Below are 5631 nucleotides of genomic sequence, written 5' to 3' on the forward strand. Positions count from 1 at the left end.
CGGACTTGTCACAGGGTAGGGTGCCTTGTAGTCTCTTATGATTGGAGGGGGAGGGGTGGGAGGATGTGGGGAGGAAGTGGGAATTTGGATTGATATTTTTTTAAGTAATAAAATAATAATAATAAAGAAAATACCTTTTGAAGTCATAATAAAATGTTAACTGATTTTGCTCTGCTATAGATTAATACTATTAATATTTATTTACATTTCATTTTATATGACAAAATAAAATAGTATGGAGAGATTGAGTTTTGTTTTGTCGGCTTTATTTCCATCAACCAAAAAAATGAAATTACAATTATGAGAAACAACAAAGGATGGGGCTGATTAAATGTCTCAGTATTTAAAAGTATTTACTGCTCTAACAGAGAACCCAGATTTCATTTTTAGCACTGAGGTTAGACAGCACAGAACTGCCGGTAGTTCTGGTTCCAGAGAATCTAATGCCTTCTCTGTGCTATTCAGGCTCCTGCATTCACATGATATACTCCCACACAGACAAACACAAATTAAAAATAAAAAAAAAAATACTTCTAAAAATGAGATTGTGAGTTATTTTGGTGTCAAATTTAGTTCAGGTAAGAGTAGACATGAATGTTATACAGAGGTTTAAGGGTGACAATTCAGGCTTGCCCCTGTGCTAAGAAGCATACATGATAGTCTGTGGGCAGCCAGAAATTATTGACACAGATTTAAGCTTGTTTGCAAGGTGTTGACAGATGAACATTCATGTGATTCTTTAGATTATTACATATAATTTGAAAATCTGCAACATCTTGAACCTGTTTACAAAACCTTATGCAGTATATGACACATTTACATACTAGAAAGAACTATGCTGAAGCAGGTAAACTTTTCCAGATTTCAATTTTCATATTTATTAAATGCATATGACCTCTGTACTTCTCCCCAAGGTAGACTTCTATGATTCTGTTCGTTTTTTTGAAGAATTATTTATTTGTTCAGGGGTGGTGTGCATGCACATTTCAAAGCATGCATGAACAGATCAAAGGACAATTTCAGGAATCATTTTTGTCTTTCCTCCTTGTGTTTTGAGACAAGGTCTCTTGTTATTTCTGTTGCTGTACTGTACAGTCAAGCTGCCAGGTGATTTCCCCTGTCTCTGCCTCCCATCTGGCCTAGGAGTACTGACGCTAGGATTGCACACACCCCATCTAGCATTTCTGCATGGACTCTGGGGATCAAATTCATGTCATAAGCCTTGCACCATAAGCACTTTTACAGTTGAGCTGTCTCATTGACCCTTATTTAGTTCTTAATAACTTGATTAAATACAACTCAGGTGATACTTTGATATGAAAATGTACTTGACCTTGCTCTATACCATTAAGTATGCAAGCAATTAGCAATTTAGCTTGATGATGCAATAAAAGTTTAAAAGTACATTTATTTATAGTGGGTCAAATGTATGGACAAGACTTTTCTGCTGTCTGTAAGCCAGACTGCTGCTCTTACACTTTTTTTTCAAACCCATTCTTTGGATTTGCATTTGAAATCTGATGTCCATTTTGACATGGTCCCAGCTCCTCAAGAAGCAGCAGTCTGCCAGGCTATCTGATATTGAAGCATGCTAGGAATGCCTTCACTGAAACTTACTCATCCCATTTGCTGTCTTGGTGGGTCCTGGGAGGCAGCCCAGACAGGCAACTGCATAACCAAATGCTGCACAAGGGCTTCACAATCAAGTCGTTTCCAGCTAGCCATCTCATAATTATAAAATTAAAAACCCAGGGTTATGGAAGTAAATGTCTTCTTGTCTATGTGGAAAGTCATATGATCAAATCAATTGTGATTAAGAAGGTTCTGAGAAGTCTTATCATCTAAGTCGCCCTTGCCCTTACAAATGAGGAACAGTTTGAATCAAGTTATCTCTTTTAAATTCATAGTGATATCACTCTTCTTCATGCCTATTCTTCCTAATCCTTGATCAGCATCACAGAATTTACTTTTTGTAAAACTGATTTTTTTGCCAGTTTAATTATGTTGATGATAACTACACAGTTTAGTTGAAGAATGTAACCTTGTGTGGGTGTACAGGAAAGGTATTCATTTAGCTCCGTGCTAAAGGTCTTCATTGCTCTTTAATACTGATCATCTATTTAAAACATTTATGCAGAATTGTTCAACATTCAGTCAGTAGCTTTTATCGAGCTGTTATTGTTCTTCCTTCTGAGATGAATAAGACATATTATCTGCTTTGAGCAGTTCATTCATTTTGTGATGGGTGGACACTTTAAAAAGCAACTCTAATTTTATATGACAAGTATTATAAAAGTGAAATATATGTAGGAACAAAACAAGGGAGCAATTAGCCCCACAAGCGATATAAGAGATCAACAAAGGGAAAAATGACACTTGAGCTAGCCCTGTGAGCGGAAGGATATTTTAGGAATGCTAATAACCCAAAGTTACTGAAGCATACAAAAGTATTACATATTCAGGTAGAGTTTATGGAATTTCGATATAAAGTGAGCTGGCAATAAGATTGTTGAGGACTGTATGCATTTCAATGTATATCAATTTTGTTGCATTAGTTTTTTTTACCACTGCAACTAAATACTGAAGGAAATAAATTATCAAGAGAAAACATTCATTGTGTATGCCTTTGTCACTGCATGCATATTGTCTCTGTGTAGTATGTACACACATATATGCAGATATGATACATGTGTTTGCACGTGGAAGAGTGGGGTCTAAATTATTGTTTGTCTTTGTTTTTTGAGGTAGATTTTCATACTGATTAGGCTAAACTGGATGGCCAATGGGTTTCAGGGATGCACCTGTTTCTGCCCCCCACCAAAATTGGAGTTACAGGCACATGCCACCATGTTTTGTAAAAGCAGTCTGCTCTTTCATTTCCCAGCTGCCCTGGCTCGAATAATCACACAGAAACTATATTAATTACAACACTGTTCAACCAAAGAGTAAGGCATATTTCTAGCTAGTTCTTACGTACTAAATTAACTTATTTCTATTAATCTATGTATTGGTACCAAACTCTGGATTACTGGTAAGGATCCAGCATCTGTCTCCTTTGGCAGCTACATGGCGTTTCTTAACTTCACCTACTATCTCTATAGATCTCTGTTCAGATTTCCTGCCTGACTTTGCTCTGTTAAGCCATTAGCTGAAACAATTTATTCATCAACCAATAAAAACAACTCATATACAGAAGGATATACCACATCAACCATGTCTGTCTTTTTAACCTGTTTTCTGGTGATCTAAACTTAGGTCTTCATGCTTTTGTATTTTTACAGAGTGATCCACCTACCCAGGATTCAAAATCTTCATTCTCAATTACAGTTTTTGAGACTGTAGTTCATGACTAATCGATTCTACTGCTCTGGGCCTGTCAAAGGCAATGAATCATGATGAGAACATACATGTTAAAAAATAATAGTAAAAAAAGTAATATATGAAAGTGACAAAGTATTTAAAAAATCTTCTGGGTGGAAAGGATAATGTGTACCTTAGGTAAATGAAGCTGAATTTCTAGGCATAAACTATATGTCAAATTTCCCAGTCTAGGGATTTTCTCACCCAAATGTAACAGTGGCAACCCTTGCTGAGTCTATTCAGGCTTTTCAGTCTCTCGGTTTTTGTTTTTGTTTTTCATAAACTGGGGTAGTCTGACGTTTTCCTTCAAGCTCCTGTACCAATTTCAGGAACTTGAAGAGTGCCAGTTTGCACTAGCAATCAGCCTGCCTCTGCCTCTGCAGAGCTGGGATGCCAATAAGAAGCAGCTTTTAAAATATGGGTTCTTGGGATAAAACAGAAGTCCTCATGCTTGCACAGCAAGCATTTTGTCAGTTACGCCACCTTCTCAGTCCCTAGCTATGGTATTTTTCATGTGGCAATAGCAGAGCAAAGTAGTTGCTACAGACATTGTATATTCTTGAAAGTCCAGCATTTATTATATTTCACTTAGCAATGTTTATTTGTGGATTAGGCTAATGTACTTTATCTTTCCTGTATGATCTTTCCCCAAACTGTGACTTCAAAGAATATGTCCGTCTATCCCCAATGAAAGAAAAGAATTTTATGATCAGAAATCTAAAGACAATTTACCTCTTCTAAATCCTTCAATACTTAAAAATCATGTACACAGCATATTTTTGTTGCACTAATCTGTGTTAAATTAAAATTTTTATTTTGTAATCTACAAATATGCAAACTATAGTTATAAGTACTGGAGATAAAATCATATAATTATGTTCTTATTTGTACCCCTATTTTATCATGAATATAAATTTCTGTCTTATTTTCTGAGTACTACCTACCTATCTATAAATAATACTCAGTGTGTCACTTAGTATTTAATAAAATTACATGTAAGTGTATTTTTGGAAAGCAAATTCAGAACTATAAAAATCTGCTGAAATTTTATAATACTTTTATTTTACGTAATGCTTTGTATGCTGAGTCTATAAACATCTCCTATTTCTAGCTCTAGTCATTGCTGACATTTACCTTGAATTTAGCCTTCATTCAGGAGGCATCTAATCAATTAGCCTCTCAGGTGTGAACTTTGGAAAACGGTGTGACATTCACAGCCCTATCAGGCTTTAGAAAAGTGAGCTGAGGGTAAAGGCACAAGCTCTGTAGTTACAATTTGGATAAAAGAACTCTGTTTTTCTCTTTTAGGAGGTACTACAGACTAGACAAGAAAAAAAGAATATGAGTCGGAGAAAAGGAAAATGTCTTGCAGTAAGGAGAATATACATAAAAGTAAGGCAAAGGTGCAAAAACATGGCAGGAGAAAACACTTTAATTGGTCAAATAATGGTAATTTGGAGGTAAGATTAGAAACATATATACAGTATTGTATATATAGCTCATTTAACAATGTAATGTAAATTTCTAGTCCTTGAAAATTGTTATCAACTGTTTAAGATAATAAGGAAATGCAGGTTAGTAATTAGTCACCTATTATAATTAAACTTTATTCACATTAGGTATGTTTTCAAGGTAAAACAAAGATATATTTTAAACAGACAAGTCATCTTCAAACATATCAGTGATTTACAGAATATGGCACTTAAGATGTTTTAATAGCTTAGGTTCTTTTTGTTTGTTTGTTTTGTTTTTATGATAGTCAGACATATCTGCTCTTGGCAACACCAATTTACTTCAAGAGGATAAAAAACATCGAAGAGGCTCCTTATGGAGTTTGCTAGCCATTTGGGCAAGAAACTGCTCTTGCCTAGACTGCTTGATACTATGCTATTTGAACTGGACATTCAGAACCCACAGAAAAATGACTGCTGAACTTGCCAAAAGAAGGTGAAATAATCCTTCAGGGTACTTGCTTCATGTAAGAGTCTGTCATACATTCTACAAGACACAGAAGAAAGTGACTGACAAACTGCTATATAGGCGGAACTGTCTTTGAAATTTCCTGATTCATGGAAAAGTCTGCCAGATGCTATGGGCCTGTAGGCTGAAAATGGACACCCCAATGCTACAGAAGAACTTTGGATGACTGTTCAGACAACCAGGTATCTCTGTCATTTCTAGAGTTTTGAAAGTTGCTTACAATGCACTTCCCAGTTACTTAGGAAATATTATATCTTTCTGGGGTCTTCAATGGATGTGAAGACTAGATAG

This window comes from Microtus ochrogaster, unplaced genomic scaffold, assembly GCF_000317375.1.
Source record: "Microtus ochrogaster isolate Prairie Vole_2 unplaced genomic scaffold, MicOch1.0 UNK59, whole genome shotgun sequence".
NCBI lineage: Eukaryota > Metazoa > Chordata > Mammalia > Rodentia > Cricetidae > Microtus > Microtus ochrogaster.